This window comes from Hippopotamus amphibius, chromosome X (assembly GCF_030028045.1).
Source record: "Hippopotamus amphibius kiboko isolate mHipAmp2 chromosome X, mHipAmp2.hap2, whole genome shotgun sequence".
Taxonomy (NCBI): Eukaryota; Metazoa; Chordata; class Mammalia; order Artiodactyla; family Hippopotamidae; genus Hippopotamus; species Hippopotamus amphibius.
In genome coordinates, this window is record NC_080203.1 from 51466964 (window position 1) to 51486182 (window position 19219).

General features: G+C 35.5%; 1 protein-coding gene across 4 annotated transcripts in view; it reads right to left on the reverse strand.

Annotated features, from left to right (window-relative positions):
- DIAPH2 (diaphanous related formin 2) overlaps positions 1 to 19219 on the reverse strand; it is an 824692-nt gene that overhangs the window by 486694 nt on the left and 318779 nt on the right. The gene's annotated exons all lie outside the window — the stretch shown is intronic.

The following is a 19219-nucleotide window of genomic DNA, read 5'->3' on the forward strand; positions in this document are numbered from 1 at the left end:
GAAGGGTAGGTACAAGATGGAACTAAAATTCTTTATATCAGAAAGTAAGATAGTGCTAAAAGTAGGGGGAAGGGGTAGGTATGTCACAAGGATAGCTTAAGGGGGCTCCCTCTGACCAAATCTGGGAAAAACTGAGCACCAAGTCATCCAGTAATGCATTATAACCCACTGCAAAACAGGAATTTCTAAGTCCATAGTGATAACAAATCAATCATTAAGTAGAGAGATCAATACATTGATTGATAGATGAGAAAGGAGAGGTCTTGCTTACAACAGAATGCTGATTACCAACTGTGTGGAGGGAGGTTGGAAAATCATCATTTTATAACCATTATGGCAAATATCGGATAACCTAAGGGAACATTTTGATGAGGAGCAGGAGATTTGCATGGTCTTCAAATGTCTCCCTACAGATTGCTTATTAATTTCAAAGGAAAAATAGTAATTACACACTGGAGAAATCACATACTACCTCGACCAAGTGATCAAAATGAAGAACCATCTATGAGGGGCAGACAGATATTGTGTGCCTCTAGATGTGATACTTGACACAGCATGACCTCTGTATAATTCTGGCCAAGAATGCATATCCTAAATCTAATCATGAGGAAACATTAGATATACTCGAGATGAAAAAACATCCTATTAAAGAAAAGGACATGTATACTGTCCCAAAATATCAAGGTTATAAAAGACAAGGCTGTGGAAATGTTCCAGATTCAAGGAGGCTGAAGAAGAAATGGGAGCCATGGATGGAGATGGGGCTGAGGGGAGAGGAGTGAGACAAAGCCGGGGGGGGGGGGGGGGGGGGGCGCGGGCAATGGCATCAACAGTAGGTGAATCTGGATAAAAGATATATACAAGTGTTTTCCGTAATATTCTTATTCCCACAACTTCCATACATTTGAAATTATTTCCAAAAAAAACTTAAAATATAACTCATCTTTTCTTAGTTTCCTATGTGATGCTATTTTCCTGGTCTTATTTTAAAGATATGCCTATTTAATGATATTTATGATGATTTATATTTAATGATGCCTATGTAAATGATATTACAGAATAAGAAGAAAACCAGAAGCATTAAATCACACCATCACTAATAGCCTGGAATCCTGTATCAAGGGGGTACAAATATCCATAGCATATATTTATATTTGTCTACACTAAAAGCTAAGGTACAATTTTCATAGAAATGTCTCAAATGTATTTCTTAGAATCATAGAACAGAATCAGAGGATCCTTTAAAAATATCCTCACACAACCTCCCCATGGTTCTGTGTATGGAACTGAGGTCACACAGTCACTGAGAACCAAGACGAAAACACTAGGACTCCTCTTGACCCTTGTTACCTTCCAAAATATAATCTTGGCTAACTTGAACAATCTGAACTTTTTCAAGTAAATCCCTTACATACCATTCCTATGAAGAAGAGTAGAAAGCACATTATATCTCTGAAATTGTTATGACTGTTATATGTTATTCTAAAATCACTTGTAATTATATTTTTCTTGACAACATGCTTTTTTAGATAAAGAAGAGTATACAAACCTAACTGATCAATCTAAGCTTGACAAATTCATTACAATCATAGCTAGCCATCATTAATGTCATTCCACTTAAAATGTCCTCATTAAATGTACCATCTGAACTAAACACAATGGAATCCATTTTCATTGGGCTACTTCTAACAATGCATGGGGTGATCTTCATTCAGTCATCAGTTGATAAGGTAACTGGTTTGCCAATATTCAGTTTTCATACTATCCTTGTGAGATAAATAGGTAGCAGCTAGCATGATCCAGCTACACCATTTTTCCATTACCTTCAGATCTCTTAGTCATTCCCCTTCATTTACTGAGGACTTGAGCAACCGACTTCATCTTTTCGTACACTATAAATTCTGTTGTTTTCACTGACTTTATGAGCCACATCCCAAACCTATCTAGTCTCTCAATTTCTTGTGCTTCTTTACATCTATCTTTTACTGAATTCAACCAAAGTCATTCAATCCCATGGTCACACTATGGTCTCCAAAAATAACTCAATGTCCTAAATCCCAATTCAATCACAATATCTGAAGACCTTTTCTCCCATAGTTCCTGCTTAATTGATCAAGTAACCCTGCTGAATCAATCTCTAAGCGTCATTGAGACCACCAGTCCTTTGACCCACCATCCATCATTCCTCTCCTGTCCTTGCTTCTCTCCCCCTCTACTTCAAATTCCAAGGCCAAATAAGTATCGCTAGGCATTAGTAATCATTGTCTAACATACCATACTCAACACACTTTATTATTAACGCTTCTCCTGTATTTCCTAGGCCTGCATTTGCACAGCTGAGTATTTCCGGAAAAAAAAAAAATGACATTACTGGGAAGAGTCGTGTCACTCTCAAGTAATAATCATCAATTTCAAATGAATACTCAATATTGCCCAGAAGTGATGGCAACTCTTTACCAACGATTATTTCAAATTTTTTCAAATGATCTACTCCTCATCAAATCACAGTTGCTAAACTGTTAGGTGATGACCCTGATGACTAACTCATGAGAAAACAGTGTTTCCACTAATCAAATGGAAACACTCTAATCATGCCACTAGCAAATAAACCTGCATTTACACTATCTTTGTCTTTCCTATTATAAAGGGGAAAAGGATCCTCCTATCAAAGTAAGTTCTTCCACATATGGATCTAGCACCCCTCCCTTTTCAGTTTTTTAAATTTTCATTTTATCATTCTTCTACATCTTTCAAGCTTTCTTTCTCAACTCTGTTATTCCTATCAGCATTTCCCATCTTAACAAAAAAATTAAATCCCTTAATAACATACACTCTGCAGATACCACCCACTCTGCACTCTTCCAGAACCAAGCCTCTCAAGAGTTATCTAGCCACAGTGCATACACCCCCTCACCTCCTATTTCACTCTTCAACTCACTGCAACATGGCATCTAGGTCAAACTCTATTCTGAAACGTCCTAAGGGCATCAATGACCTCAATGTTGCCAACTCAATAGATATTTCATAGTCCTTCTCCCTAATCTGTTGGATCATATCTTTCTTCTTGGAACATTTTCTTATATTGGTCTCTGACACTATATTATTCCACTTTTTTTCCGGCCATACTTTCCTCAATTTTCTTTGCTGAATCTTCCTCCCTTCTCCAATCTCTAACTGATAGAATACACCAGGACTCGGTTCCATACTTCCTTTTCTTCTCTACGTACACACTATCACAAAGTGATTTCATGCAGACACATTATTTTAATACAATGTATGTGACAATGATCTTAAATTGATCTCTTTAGCTATAATTAATCTTTGGGATTCCAGACTCAAATTCAACTACTTACCTGACATCTTCACCATGATGTCTGTCTAGACGGTATCTGAAATGTAACATGGCCAAAGGAAAATTCTTTATTCCTAACCCTAACCCTACCACTGCCCAAGTCTTCCCTTTCTCAATAAATGGCACCATCATCCAATTGCTTGGGTAAAACAATTAGGGAGTCTTTCTTGATTCCTTTTGGACTTTTATCCCACACATCCAATTCATCAGCAAGTCTTGTTGACGCCAGCCCCAAGACATATCTCAAAAGCAACTAAAACAGTGAATGATGCAAATTAAGAAAGAGTGGGCTGGAGAAGGAGAAGGAAACCCAGAGAGTATGGAGTCATGTATCAATGTCCTCTAGGAGAGATGGAGTAATCAGCTGTATCAAATGGTGCTGAGAGGTTAAAACAATAATTAAGAAGCAAACATTGAAGGTCACTGGTGATCTTGACAAGAGTAGGCTCTGTGGAGTGATGGGGATGAAAATTTTTGTTGGAAGAGACTAAAGAAAGAGAGGAAGATGAGAATGTAAAGTCACCAGCTAACAAAGAAATCTTTGAGGGGTTTTGCTCTCTGGAAAGCAGAGAGATGAGTAATAGTAGGAGAGGGCTATGAGGTCTAGAGCAGTTCTTTTTTCAAGAGAGAAGATACTAGGGCATGTTAGCATGCTGCTGAAAATGATCCGTTTGCGATAAAAAAATAAATATAGCTTGGGGAAAGGAGATAAATCACTGAGGAATGGGAACCACTGCCCAAGTGGACAGGTTATTTTTCCACAGGTGGAGGGATTCTTTTGACCCATCATCATAGGAAATGGTACTGTTATAGATGTGGGGCAATTTGGTAGATTTACAGCGGAAGATGAAGGAACTCTTAATTGAGTGCTTCTAGATTTGTCAAAGAACTGTGAGGCAGGTAATCAGAGTGTGTGTGTATATCCGTGCGTCTGTATGTCTGTGTGGTGTGTGCTTTGTGGACTGGGAGGTTGAAGAAGAGAAAAGGTATAAATTAGCTGTGCTAAAGAGAAGATGCTAGGAAATTTACAAGGCAGAATTGAGTGACTATTTGGTCATATGTAAGATTTAAAAAAATTTTTTTTTGAAGTATAGCTGATTTACAATGTTGTGCTAATTTCTGCTGTATAGCAAAGTGACTAAGTTATACACATATATACATTATTTTTTATATTCTTTTCCATGATGGTTTATCCCAGGAGACTGGATATAGTTCCCTGTGCTATACAGCAGTACCTTGTTGATCATCCATTCTAAATGTAATAGTTTGCATCTACTAATCCCAAACTCCCAGTCCATCCCTCTCCCTCCCCCCATCCCCCTTGGCAACCACAAGTCTGTTGTCTATGTCTGTGAGTCTATTTCTGTTTTGTAGATAGGTTCATTTGTGCCATATTTTAGATTCCACATATAAGTGATATCATGTAGTATTTGTCTTGTGTTAGATTTAACAACAAAATACACACACACACACACACACACACACACACACACACACCAGTTTGGTGGATTTTCTTTTACTGCAAAATTAGAATTTCTTATTATACAGCAAAGTATTTTTGGAAGATAAAACAACATTACATATTTCCATTGTTGTATGCCCAGATAGAAACTGTGTTATAATGGCTCACAAATGAAATGACATTCTTGTAGACAAACAAGTTATTCATTTTTCTTTATACAAGTCTATTTCTGTATAGAGATGTCACAAATTAATTTGAAGATATAGAAGCATACAATTAATATTGCACTGTGGTAAAACTATGCCCATTTCAAACACATTTCTATTATTCTGTGGTTTACCATTACATGATCAGAAAGCATTATGCCTTAATGTCAAGAGTATTTATTTAAAATTATATCAAGTAAGCAAGTTGTATTTACAATACCAGCAGCACTGGCTGAAACTATTTGCCTTCCTTTTAGCATTTTAATTTAGAGCTTTCTAAATGCAAATTAGGGAAAGAAAGTCTCTGCTCACTAGATGGTAAGTAGGTTTTGTTTTGTTTTGTTTTGTTTTTAATATCTCAATTGTATTAGTGGTGTTATTTTATTGGGAGTATATTTATATACAGCCTTCATGCATGACCCTCAAAATATTTCATAAATATTAATTGCACACCTACAATTCCCTCCTCCAAAATCTCTGCAATGTACCATTAAAATTCTCCTCCAGAAAAGGCAAAATATCACTATTTTTACATAAAGAAGTAAGCTGATATTCTGGACAACTGACTTCCCCAACAGAAAAAAGTGAATATCAGAATCTATTACCTCCCCCAACACACACACCCAGTATTTAAATACAAAATAAATCCATGAAACTTAAAACATCCCAAGCTATAAAATTCCCTCTGCTTTGGCCTTTCAAGTCTCTGCTCCATTTTTATTACAGGGAACTAAAACACTATGGGGCTAAGTAGCAGAGGGAGTTTTCAAAAAGTCATCAAATCCTCTCTTTCTGTCAAGCAAAGACAGCGAAGAGTTCAAGAGATAAAGCTTTTTGTGAAAAATGACTCATCTTAGCTTCTCTAAAATTGAAATGCTAAAATTGGTGAAGCTTGTCCACATTCACAAAAAGGCATTCACTCATTTGAAAAAATACCAACAGGGAAAACAGTCTAATCCCAGTTACATCTGCAGCCATAAATTTATGAACTTTATTATCAAAAAACAATGTCCACTTGATTTTGCCAGCTTTTACTCAGGATAAAACAAATCTCATTCTAAACATCTAAATAAGTAAATTTGAATTATCAGAACTAATGCCCATGCATTATAATCTATAGATACTGCCATACAAGTATGATTTAAAAATCCAAACTTAAAGGCTATTTAAAAAATAAAAGCATCTTCAATAGATTTTATACCTACTTAAAAATAGCCAGTTGAAAAATTGATTTATTTTGACATCTTTTGACCAACTATGATAAGTTCAAAATTTTAGCAGTATTTTTCAACATAAACTCACTTCAATTTTGTCTCAGTGTCAACTTAAGTAGCAAACAAAATAAATAAGATGATAATAAGCAATAGTTTCCCCAGTTTAGTGATAATTGTTTCATTTCTTTTATTCTTATGGGACTGTCAAAGTTGAAATGACCTCACAAAACAGAAATAAGCACAAATAGGATTTCAGTCCTTTAGGTTAAAACACACATATACACAGACAAAAAAGGCTGATATTATGATAGTAAAACTCAAAGGCCAAGCATTCCTATTTTAAAATGTAATATAGTTAAAAGAATTTTGACTAGACTTTATTTTCAGTGACAGACTCATCTATTTTCTGGATTTTATCTTATGATATTAGCAATGGTCTGATACTCACTCAATGAAAACATAAATCAGAAGTCTGAGAGGGAGAAAATAAAGTACTAGCCTCCCGACTTACATAGAAAGAGGACTGTAGTTCTACATTTAACAGAAAATTTTACCAAAGCACAGCCATTAGCTATGAAAAGAAAGCTCTCCCATGTTCAATAAACTCCCGTAAGAAACATTGGAGATGTACTCATGGATCAAGAAGAAGTCCAGTTTGGTCTATCACAATATAATAGTCATTGTAACAACAAATGACGTGACTAATGGCAGTATTTTCCATGTACATTATTCTATTTAATCACACTAACAAACATATGAGAAAGGTATCATTATCATGACTCAGAAGAAACTGAGATTTAGAGAAGCTAAAATATTTGCTCTTGGTTGCATAGCAGCTAAGATGTACACTCAGATTTCCTGACTCCGAATCATATGCTCTCAATTAAACTTTTGCTAGAATAATAACAACGAACCTCTGCGAGAGCAAGAGTCAGCAGATTATATAAGAATTTACCAAGAAATTATGCTAATGCCTAGCCTGGAGGCATCATGGCCAGCTAGTCGACGTATAGTCTTACAACTAAAAAGAAAAAGAATGATAGAACTAGAAAAGAAGATAAATTAACTCATATAAGTCTACATTTCTATTCTTCATTTCTGCTGCTATTTACTTATTTATTTATTTGGAAAGCTTTGTTCCACTAAGAAAAATGATCCACCCATTCATTTTTTGACTCACTCACAGAATGAAAATATTACAATTTTTTTCTCACTAACTGATAGACCTCTTGCAGAAAATTTATAAGGGGAAATTCATTAAATGAAGTCAAATTTTCCCATACCTTACATCTTTCCCAGAAGCAGGGAATAATTAGTTCCAAGGAAAAACACTACTCTTTCTAATGCCTCCACTAACTTCTAATAAGGAAAACATGAAGAAACGTCCATCACAAACAGGAAAATGCCCAGAACAGCCACCAATTTAAACAGCCCTCATACGCCATTTCCTTGCAAATAAATGTCTGAAACATAATTGGAACATGACATCTGTGTTTTACGTAGGGAAACACTTCACAAGCAGAAATCTGAAATCAGTAATCAGTTATCGTACCATTTGGTCAGCAAAGGATTTTCCCTTTTAAAGCCTTTCTTACACATTACCTCATTCCACCACTGGGTTGCATAGGTTGGTGACTTCCTACAGAAACTCTCAGAGTGTCTTAACACTCAATAAATAAATTTTATTTATTGAGCACTCAGTAAATAGTTACTGGAGAAAGGTACGACCAAAATGAATGAATGAATGAGTAAACCAAAGAAGTTAACTACATAATCATCAAAGGATAAGCCAAATATCAGTACATGTATACAGGACATTATGTATTTGTCAAAACCTATAGCCTGTACAACACAAAGAGTGAACCCTGATGTAAACTATGAACTTTAGTTTCGAACTTTAGTATCGAAACTGGTTCACCAATTGTGACCAACGTGCCACATTAATGATAAGAAAAATTTTATGGGGGGAGGGAAGGGGCATATGAGAACTCTGAACCTTCTGCTTAAATTTTCTGTAAGCCTAAAACTGGTTCAAAAAGAAAGTCTATTTAAAAAAAAAAACAAAACAATGAACAGTAGGTTTTCAAACTAAGAAATGCCAGACCTGCCTGAAAAGCTAACTTATTATTTTAAAAACAGGAAAAAGAAAAAAAAAAATCAAGAAGAATAAAAAAAAAAGATGTGTTACTAACACTTCCCATGAAAGGCTATAGTCATCAAAAGAAAGACAATCAAAAGAAAAACAATGAACACCATATGTATTATTTATTATTTGATTTCTAAAATGTAGCACTGCAAAAGCGCCTCCAGCAACATGTATAAAAATGTGTCAATCTACATATTAAAATGAAAACCCTTCAAAACAACTCAAATACAGACTAATAAAGCTGAGCTATACATGAAATTCAAAGTATATTCAATGCAAGCACAAGTCTCAAATCACTGGGAAAGATAAACCACCCAGAGGCAGGCTTGCTCAAAGCCCTGACATCTGATGATATGAGCTTACAGTCCTGTCAGGTCAGGAGGGAATAATATATTTCATCTGAGGCCCCAATATATTTCTAGCCTACAACATTCCAAGCTGGGAAATGATGGTTAGCCCAAACTGCTGTGAGACCTGTGCGTTAAGTAGCACTCAACACTGACTGAGATATGTTTGTTAAGTTATGTAAACTGTGAAAAACAGTTTCTTTTATCTCCCTATGCTAACAAACACAAAAATGTGTTTAATGAATGCTTTTCATAATAGCACCATAGATAGAACACCACCACAGACACCACATTCTGGAAAAACCCTCAAATGGCCAGGTTATTTGCCAAGTCTCATACAGTTTTTGACAAAGAAGAATCATGCACTCTAGTAGCCTAGCTTCTGTTTGATCAAGAAAATATTATACTCCCATATATTACGAGTACAGAGTAAATGTGTAATGAGATGGATACCAACAAAGTCTCTACAACATAATGCAGCTGTCAGGGACTCAAGCAAGTTTACCATTTTCCAATGAAGTCTGAGTGTCTGAGAAAGCAAGCAGAAGCAGTGTCTCTAGGTTTGACTCAACTGCGCGGTGAGATTTTCAGATTTAAGGTCGCTTTCGGATTGAAGACGGTTTGCTGATATAGCTATGACCCACCTGAGTCTTAGGAAACTTGAATGTTCTACATGTATGCATGTATTGCTCCGCCATCACAAGAGCTCCAAGCCAACAGTGTCCAGTGACAGGGAATTCCTCCCAGAGAGCAAGAGAAGCTGGCTCAACTCCAACCACAAATAGAAAAGATAGAAGGGGACTGAAATCCTGCCAAAAGACTGTCACAGATGGAGACTCAGGAAAGCAAATGTGAAAATAACAAAGCTTAGCTCCATTTGAATGGAAGCCAGGGATAACGAATAGTGCTAGTTGTATAATTTCTCTTGAGTCTATATTACAGTTATTATACTCTCCGCTGTGTCCCTGGAGTAACTAAAGTAAAATGTTCCTATCTATAAGGGAAATTCTGGTTTAAATGGTTCCACCAACGTTCCACAAAAACAAACAAGCAAACAAACCTTACTTCTTTCTACAAAAGTTCAACACAAAACTAAAATGCAAAGAAAACTTTGGGGAAAAAACTGCAGACTGTGACAAAGGTGACAAAAGGTTAATACAAACATACAAGATCTTTAAAGAAAGAACAAAAATACTATGTCTGTGATATAAAATTGAGTAAAAATTTGAACGAATAATGCACAAAGACACACGCAGTCGACAGGTATTAAAACTGTTTAACATAATTAGTAAGCAAATGAAAACAATGAGATACAGTTTTTCAGTCATCAATGGCAAATTATTTTTTAATTATGATACTCAGTGTTGGTGATGGTTCTAAATGATTGCCACTCATTTATGGCTGGTAGGAATGTAAATTTGAGCAGTTTTTTAGAAACAATTTAGTGATACATAACAAGAGTTGTAAATAACTCATACCCTTTGGTTAGTAACTTCAATAAGAGATTTACAAAAAGATTAACATATATAAGACTAGTCCATGTGGCATAATAAGAACAAATAATTGTAACTGATCTAAATATTGAACAGGGGAATTACTAAATAAACCAGGGTATATCCTTATGAGGGAGTTTTATACAGCCATTAAAATCATGTACTTGCAAAATATTACTGTTTATGTCCCAAGAAGATATTAGTTTCAAAAATCAGAATATACTATATACAATATATACAGTAAGATACTATTTTATTAAAAAAAAATAAGGATACAAACACAGATTTAAAAAAAGAACACAGAGAAACTATCACTGAAATAATACATAACAAAACGGTAAGAGTGGCTATCACAATTAGGTGATAAAATTTTAAGAGATATTTTTTAAAAGTCTTTTCTATGCTTTCTAAATGGTATAAATGAACAGACATACTAGAAATGGACATGAAGGGAAATATGAAAACAGCCCCCAAGGTAACCCTTGGGGCAAAGAGACACTGTTGTAGCAACTACAGTGTCAAGACAAATAGGCCAAATTATAAGCATTTGCAAGAGCAACAGTTATGTGGAAGAAGTAGAAGGGAATATATACATGCCTGAGATCTCAGCAGCAGAAAGCTAAGCATGATTTTCTAACAGCAATATTTCAGTACAGTACACAAAAGATGGAATTAGGTCATCTATTAGCCAATTAAATCAAAAAGTTGGTTCATGAGAAATTTTCATTCATCTCAATGTTTAATTATATAATTCAATTGTATAGAAGTGGATTCAACAATTGAATTCTGGATCTACATTTAAAAGTTGTATGACTTCAAGCAAAATGCTCAGCTTTATAAATATCTGTTTCTTCGACTGCAAGTTTTGAGATTAAAAAATAGTTTCTTTAACTCACAAGGGATCTGCTAGAGCTAAATGAAGTCTTAGGTAAACTCATCTAGCACATTATGTAGCACAATCTAAATGCTCAACGCTCAGCAAGTATCCTCTGCTATTTTGATGATTGTCATATATCTACTGCACATCCTTCAGTTAATATCCCTATAGTATGTTCACATAAAATACAAAGAATTTGTCTAACTCATGATCCACTTTTTGTCAGTCAATGCTCCCCTCAAGTGTCCTGACAATGAAATGAAAAAAATCACGTGCTTTTTGACTTGCTCAAAGCTGAGACAGATAGAATGATGATTATTTCTAAATTTATTACTATTCCTATTCTATTTTCATCACCAACCCTACTAATCCCCTGCTCCAGTTATACCCAATGAGTGCATATAAAGGTATGAGTTAGCATTGTCGGCAACCATGAGAGCACTGAACACAGTAAGTGCCATACAGAACCTGTTTATCTGCTAAATGGCACACAGCACTATGATCCTACATACAAATAATCTGTTTCTTAGAAGAATTCTATAAAATAAATATATGCATTATTTTAGCTGTTTTTGTTCTAAATTCACATCTCAAAACACTGACTTCCTCAAGAATACTGTCTGTGTAGTAGTTTCTAAGATGTCTGCAAACGGAAAGCACATGAAAAATGTTACTGAGGTCAGGTATAAAACAAAATGTTAACATTAATCGTGGGGGCCTCCCTGGTGGCGCAGTGGTTAAGAATCCGCCTGCCAACGCAGGGGACACGGGTTCGATCCCTGGTCCGGGAAGATCCCACATGCCTTGGAGCAGTTAAGCCCATGTGCCACAACTACTGAGCCTGTTCTCTAGAGCCTGTGTACCACAACTACTGAGCCCATGTGCCGCTACTACTGAAGCCCACGCACCTAGAGCCCAGGTTCGGCAACAAGTGAAGCCACCTCAATGAGAAGCCTGCGCACTACAAGGAAGAGTAGCCCCCGCCTGCCGCAACTGGAGAAAGCCTGCGCACAGCAATGAAGAAACAACGCAGCCTGTACATACACACATACCTAAATTTATTTTAAAAAAAACATTAATTGTGTATTTTACATAAAATCTAGCCATACATTTAACTAAGAAATCTAATGCCCAACTTTTTTGAAGGGGGGTGGGAGTGGTGAAAATAATTCCTCAAATTTAGAGTCTTTAACAGTTATCAAAAGTAGTTTTAAATTCTAGGTGTTCTTATACTAAATTATAAATCTGAAATTAAGAATAAAATATTGTTTAAATTGAATGAAATGTCTAATTTTCAGACAGATCTTACACTCCTGGATTTTTTTCAACAGGAGTTAAATCTGTTTGTGAATATAGCTCCCCCTACCACTTCTTTGGTTCCCCTTCCCATGAACCTTAAACAAACTTAAAACAGATTCATTCCATTCACTCTCTAAATCTTTCCTCAAAATTGATGATTTCTTTGGTAAAGACATCTTAGAGCCCCCAAAGAACTGAATCCAAGATTTTCAACTCTCTGGCTAGAGGCATATATTCTGGAATATAATGTGCCCCGATCACCTTATTTAAAATATCAAAGTGATAATATCTAGTGCATCTCTATCAAACTACTCATTAATTAACTTAATTGGTTCTATGAAGGATAGCTACTGTTTCCCACCTTGTGTATTTGAGACTTTGAAGAAAATAGGTCCATTTCATTTGATCATACTATTTCATGATATGCAATTTTTTTTTGCTCCAGAAACTGAGACTATGAAGAATCAAAACGTTAAAATACTATTTTAAAATTCTTTATACAGCATAACGCCTGAATTTCTCTTCATTAACTTGGTGCAAAAATCATTCCCAATAATGAAGGAGTGCTATTGATCAAGACTACTTATATGAATGTATTCATATTTCATGCTAATTAGCCCCTGTACACGTAATCTCTTTCCCTGGTGTGTCCAGTACATGTGTCTCTGTCCCAGATTGCTCATTAAATCTGCTATAGTTCATCTGAGCACTGCATCACTGTGACTGGGTTAGACATTGCAAAATCCAAGACCTATGATTCCTTCCTCCTGTGTATTTCTTATAAAATCTTACAAGCAATGCTCTGGTAGTGTTGTAGAAATAATGCATACAGTAGTCGATATGTTCCGTAAGTGTATAAACAAGGTTATCACAAAGGTAGACTGCTACCCTCAATGCCTCCATTGTGCATGCAGGTAGTATGCCCAGTATCTGACAAGGTTTGAGAAGTAGCAATCCTTACTCTTTTTAATGGGGACCTCTGAGACCAACAATGTCAAGAAAAATATCAGGCTCACTGTTACACAGAGACTTTTCCTAGATTACTGGATATCCAGGCCACTCCCCCCCTCCCCCCCCCACACACACATCCTTTCTAAAAATTAGGTAGGAGAGAGCGTTCAGTAGTTACAATGGTAATACATTCCTGCCTGAACTATAATGTTCTGAATCCAGTTCTTCATAAGTGACAGAAGGAGGTTATGTTAAAATAACACACTGGTGCAGGGGTCTCAAGTATGGATTAATTTTTAAATCGTTACATGGCGGTTGTTTGATTTCTATCTTTTTTGTAGTCCTGAGTTATGAAAGAACATTGCTGGAGGATGAAGTTTTTGACTTTTCTTTCACAACCAGTTCTGTACAATCCCAAGGTAAGATATTTTGCAGACTTGACAATTCCGCATTGATTTTCACTTTCCCATTTTTTGGAACCTTAGGCTAACAACATTAAAAAAAAAAACCTGTCCTGTATATACCGTACAGATTGTTTTAAAGACCAATCTATATCATGTATGTGTTTCTACTCAGAATATATATGAAACTCTTAATTATCTACATGTCAATAATGCAAGTAGACTGCAATGCTTATTGAAATAACTACATTCTCTTTTTCATTGACTTTTTAAAATCTAATTTCTATACACAAATAATTCTGACCAAATGCTATCTGGCAATATGTGTACCCTTTTATTTTTCATTTCTAGCAGTAATAAGAGTATCTGCCATTAAATTTAATTCACAAAACAGTATCACAGTCTAAAAAACATATGCACTAAAAAGCTCTGCTCTACAAATAGTAACAAAATTCATAACTTCAGATTTGTGTAATTTAAATTTGAAATCCCTGTTAAATTATCAATAATCTTCGACAGAAAGTTTTAAGAAATTGACTTAAGACATTCTCAGCTGAAAGACAGTTCCAGCTGGCAAAGCAGTTGCCTTCATGCTAATTACAACTCACATATATATATAAGGAGTTGTCATCAAAAGAGCAAGTTAAATCACTTTGACTCTTTAAATCTATGTATATTTTGGGGGGGTCCTTGTGTTTAATACCTACTCGTAACTTCATAATCATCGAAATATGGATTTACACAACATTTACAGTTTTTTTTAAGAGTTTGAAAAGTTACCTTGAACCACTGACTCTTTAAAAAATTCATATGTATCACAAAGTATCTGACGCTGAGAGAATTTGCTAATCCTTGCCATAGTGAGTTTTGTTTTCCAGCTCTTTCAAACATCTTTGAAGAAAGTATGTGTTTACTTATGTTGTTATACTACTTAGACATTCTCTATTACTTTATTTTGCTTAAATACAGAGCCTTTAAATAATTCATAATGTTCTCTATTTAGTTAAAAGTAAGTTATGGTACACCACTGATCATTTTAAAAAGAAAAGAAGAGAGAGAAAGGAAAAAAACCTCAAGGACAGCAACAGTGGAACTAATGGAGATGACCTTTCAAAATGACATTTACTAGCACTCTAATGCAACTGACTCAGTTTATTAGATCTGTAATCTTTCTGCTCTCCAATGCTATTATCTTACTTTGGAAAATAAGCACATTTTGAATGTGAGGATTCTGAATATTTAATGTTCCTAAGTGGTTTTAACTGTATTCAGATCTTACTCCTAAAAATCTCACATTTTCATTTCTTGACATAGAATGGATATCTGATCTAGAGGCATCTAGGCAAACCTAACTATATCTGAAGATCAAATATTCTAAACAAATTTTTTAGTAGCCTACTAGGAATTGTTTTTATAGTAGAAAAAGAAGAAAACTCTTTGTGGATGTGTGCAACGGATTTGAGACTTTCAGAATAGAGAATACAGAACCTTTGGGGAGGATACAGTACAATCGTTTACACATGTTCCCTAAGAGCACCACAGTGTCTTATTACATGGGTGTTACAGCCCTTCAAATAGAGTAGCCCTTCACCAAATGGCTGTGTGAGATAAACAATTAATCATCCCAACAGAGATGCGAGCAATGGAAATTAAATTATTTTGACCAAAAATGGGTTTACTGAATTATTTGAGAAAAACATAAAAGTGCCAAACTAGTCATACAAGTCAGACTCTCTTAAATAAAGGAGTTCCATCCCTTTAGGCAAAACTTAAAGGGTACAAATAAAGTTTTTATAGCATATTCTTAATAAAATGTTCTAGGAAACATGTTATATAAGTCTTTGTATAATTGGCGTAATCTCTTCCAAATTCTTTTTTTTTTTTTACACTAAAATTTGTGGACTTGAGTGCTTTTTAAAGTGGAATACGCCAGTAACAGGAGATATAAAAGGGGACAAGAATAAGAGAGATGCCACACGAGCCCCCAAGAGCTTAAAAATTAGAGCAATAAGACTGGTAAAAATCCTGCACATAATAGCTACTATTAGCTATTTAGTGGCGTAAAACTGAGATTAGTTCAAAGATTTGGGCACTAAATTGCCCAATCACCACTCAAAACCCCAATCAAGATGACAGGGATAACCTCAGGAAACAGAACTATAATTTAGTAAATTGAGTACTATAATATAATAGCCCTTATCATGTTCTAGGAATTAAATTTTATACTTTCTACATCTACAGAATTTTTACCAGCCTTTATTCCCACTACTTTTATTTAGACGAAAGTAATGCAAAGTCTTGCTTAGATTTCTATTGCAATAAGCTCTAGACAGGTCTCTCTTCCTCAAGTCCAAATGCCCCCTCCATACCTGCAACCATGTCCCAATCACCTCTCATACCATAATCAGAGCAATCTAATGTTTTAATGTGAAAACGTCAATTCTGTGCTTAAAATTCATATTCCATGTTGCCTTTAGGGAAAAAATCCAAACTCCGAGAAACTGCAAAATAGGCCATTAATGAGTTGATCCCTTCTTGCTTCCATACACTTATTTCTTACCACTTTCCCTAGAATTACACTACCCACTCGCTGTATCAAACAACTTAGGTTTCCTGAATACACCCCGATTGCTCACACCTTAACAGAGGCCTCAATTTGTACTTCCACTCTGTCTAGAATTCCTTGCTACTGCAATCTCTTTTTTCCATTGACTAATCCTCATTAAGACTTTGAAACTCAGACCTGGCATCAACATCCACTGTGAATTCTTGCTTACTTCCCTTCATCTGAATTCACTGGTCCTCCAGTACCCTACTTATCTCTTTTCTGGTTTTTCTCACATGTTATGATAATAATCTATTTCCCTGTCTATCTTCCCCACTCTTCTTGAATTGCCTGTGGACACAGAGTCTCATTTCTGTCTCCTCAGCATTCAGCACAGTGCCTAGAAAAAAGTAGGCACTTAATGTGTATTGACTGGAGAAAACAGAAAGGCACAACTAGCATTTGCAGTTAAACTCCTATTAACAAAATTGGATACAGGTAGGCAACTTCCATGAGGACTGATGCTGGGACAAAAAATATGGAAATACATTATGTCATAAGGTTTACTGAATTATGGGTTTTTTCCATTATTTCTCTAACTTTCTGTACAGTGTTATCAGAGCTTTGGCTTTCTTCTCTCCCTAAGGTTCTAATGAAAACATCATAAGGTCATTCCTCGAAATTTTATCATTTAGCATTCTGGTGAAAACTAGATATGGAGACCTCTCGTGGGGCTCCAGAATCCAGTAGCCTCCATATGTAAATGGCTCCCCTGAGGTAACCTGTAGACATCAGCTACAGCAAACACTTAATGTCCCCCTATGCAGCCTGATTCCAGCTCACACACTAGAGCTGAGAAATACCGCAAAGGATGGTTAATCAGTGAGCCTTAGGAAGTCAGAACAAGTCAAGATGGATGTATAAAGAGGCTAGAAGAAGTAACACCTCTGAGCTGAACAAATATCTTAAAGTCCTGAATAAAGCAATTAGTTAAACTAAACAGAAAATAAAATCAATGCTCAAAAAAATGGCAGAAAAGGCAAGAGGTCTCAAAGACTTTCTTGTATTAAAATTATGTCTCTACTCACTAAAATTTAAGCCATGGGTTAATTTAGAATCAGTAGTTATATCATCATGGTACAAATGACACTACTTTATTTTCACAGTGCCATGAAGAAACACTTCACTAAAATTCTAAAGGGGTTAATATAATTTTCTCTCTAAAAATGAAATCATTGATATTATTTATGTATTACATTATATCTGATTCAGGTGTAGCCAAATTCAACAAGGTGGAAACACACATAGACAACATGAGGGGAATTACTAACGTAATTCCGAAATTAAACTGAGTGTGAAAATATGAGTTCTTCATTCCTGTGATTTGTATATTTCCCCTTGTTGCCAGATATAGTTTATACCTTATGGGTATGCAAAGTATATATAAGTATAACATTGTAATATTAAATTATTAATACTAAGAAGTATAACAAACCATCGAAAATATTTGCCTTATGCTTTAGCACTTTCAACTAAAATAACATTTTATCAACTTGCTCTCAGACATAACTATCTGACTGGTGGAAGAAAAAGGGGTAAATGGTGGCAATTACGATTTTTGCAAATATAGAGCAAAACTTGATTTGTTTTTCAGTTCTCTCTCAAGTATTCAATTATTTGCCTATCAGTAATAATCTTGTTCATTCTACCTTTAAAGAATTCCTCAAAAACTTCTCTCCATCCCTGCTACCTCCTCTCTGATTCGCTTCAGGCCTGAGATATATTAATTGGTCAATCCAAAGGTGTTTAAACATTGTACTGAATTATTTGTCTTACTTCTCCATCTTCCACTCCTCAGCCCATAGAACATAATATTAAGCAGGCAGGATTTGTGAACATTTTTCTAAGTAAAGAAAATAGAATTATATACAACCATCACAGGGTGTGATGATGGAAGGCATTTGGTGGGATGGGGGCCAGTGAAGAAGGTTAAGGAGAAGCCAAAGAAAACAGTGGTCACACATTGGTGGGAAAAAAAGGATAAGACAGTATGTACCAAAAGAAAGAAAAAAAGGAGGACTCACACTTGCCAATTAAAAACTTACTACAAAGCTATAGTAATCAAGAGAGTGTGGTACTGACACAAAGATCTAGATCAATGGAATAGAACTGAGAGTCCAGAAATAACTCCTTATATTTATGGTCAATGGATTTTAGACAAGGCTGCCGAGAAGATTATGGGAAAGAAAAGTCTTGACAGTGTTGGGACCACTGGATATCTACATGCAAAAGAATGCAGTTACCTAAAACAATAAAACTCTTAGAAGGAAACATACATGCATATCTTTGTGACCTTGGATTAGACAATTGTTTCTTAAATATGACATCAAAAGCACAATCCACAAAGGAAAAAGTAAATAAATCAGGCTTAATCAAAGTTAAAAACTTTTGTTTCAAAAGACAGCTATCAAGAAAAAGAGGGCTTCCCCAGTGGCGCAGTGGTTAAGAATCTGCCTGCCAATGCAGGGGACATGGGTTCGAGCCCTGCTCCAGGAAGATTCCACATGCTGCAGAGCGACTAAGCCCATGCGCCACAACTACTGAGCCTATGCTCTAGAGCCCGTGAGCCTCAACTATTGAGCCCATGTGTCGCAACTACTGAAGCCCACACGCCTAGAGCCTGTGCTCTGCAACAAGAGAAGCCACGGCAATGAGGAGCCCACACACCACAACGAAGAGTAGCCCCCACTCACCACAACAAAAAGAAAACCCGCGCACAGCAAAAAAGACCCAACACGGCCAAATAAATAAATAAATAAATAAGAAAATGAAAAAACAATTCACAGAAAAAATTTATAAAAATTCAATAAATAGACCAATAATCCAACTAAAAATGGGCAAAGGATCTGAATAAATATCTGCAAAG